Below are 1,133 nucleotides of genomic sequence, written 5' to 3'. Positions count from 1 at the left end.
ATGGAAGATTCCACGGACGTGGACATGCGCTCCCTGAGGTCCCAGAACTATCTTTTCGGTTGTGAAAGGCCAAAAAGATGATCACTTTAAGGTAGATAATGATGAAAATGAGCACCAGTTATCTTTAAGAACAGTCAGTTTAGGGGCTGGTGCAAAAGATGAATTGCGCATTGTTGAAGCAGAGGCAATGAATTACAAAGGCAGTCCAATTAAAGTAACACTGGCACCTTTGAAAATGTCTGTAGAGTCAACGGTTACCCTTGGGGGCTTTGACATAACACCACCAGTGGTCTTAGGTTGACGTGTGGTTCAGGGCCAGTGCATATCAGTGGACAGCACTTAGTAGCTGTGGAGGAAGATGTAGAGTCAGAAGATGAAGAGGAGGAAGATGGGAAACTCTTAAGTATGTCTGGAAAACAGTCTGCCCCTGGAGGTGGTAGCAGCGTTCCACAGAAAAAGTAAAACTTGCTGCTGATGAAGATGAAGATGATGATAATAATGATGATGATTTTGATGAGGAGGAAACTGAAGAAAAAGCACCAGTGAAGAAATGTATATGAGATAATCCAGCCAAAAATGCACAAAAGTCAAACCAGAATGGAAATGACTAAAAACCATTATCGACCAAGATCAAAAGGACAGGAATCCAAAGGAAAAAAAAAAAAAAGGAAAAAACTCCTAAAACACCAAAAGAACCGACCTAGTTCTGTAGAAGACATTAAAGCAAAAATGCAAGCAAGTATAGAAAAAGCGCATTGAACAGTCCTGGGCACCACTGGTAAATTAAGCCCAAAGATGTGGAGAAAGGAAAAGGAGAGATAAATATAGTCCACACCGAGTGTCATCAACAATCCAGACTGAAGTCTTCTATTTTAATCTCAATCCCCTTTTCTGATTTGCCATCCATGCCTCTTCAGACTGGAAACAATCTAACAATATCACTCTTGGTTCCCTAAAGGACTTTCTTCTGACTGCTGTGATTCAGTGAACCTTGCCCTTTGCTTTCTATTACTTGTGTATTTGCCTCATCTTGACCATGTTTTAAATCACCTTTGTATCTCCTTTGCTGCTCAATAATTTTATTTTTTTTTTTTTGAGACGGAGTCTCACTCTGTGGCCCAGTGCAACGGTGC

The 1,133-nt window shown here is 40.8% G+C and overlaps 1 pseudogene; it reads left to right on the top strand.

Moving 5' to 3' along the window:
• On the top strand, positions 1-826 carry LOC105714725 (nucleophosmin-like; annotated as a pseudogene).
• Positions 827-1,133: the final 307 nt, after the last annotated feature.

Source organism: Aotus nancymaae, unplaced genomic scaffold, assembly GCF_030222135.1.
Source record: "Aotus nancymaae isolate 86718 unplaced genomic scaffold, 86718_ANA_hifiasm-v0.15.2.pri h1tg000040l, whole genome shotgun sequence".
Classification (NCBI taxonomy): domain Eukaryota; kingdom Metazoa; phylum Chordata; class Mammalia; order Primates; family Aotidae; genus Aotus; species Aotus nancymaae.
The sequence above is the reverse complement of the archived record's forward strand: the minus strand, read 5'-3'. Positions and strand labels throughout refer to the sequence as shown.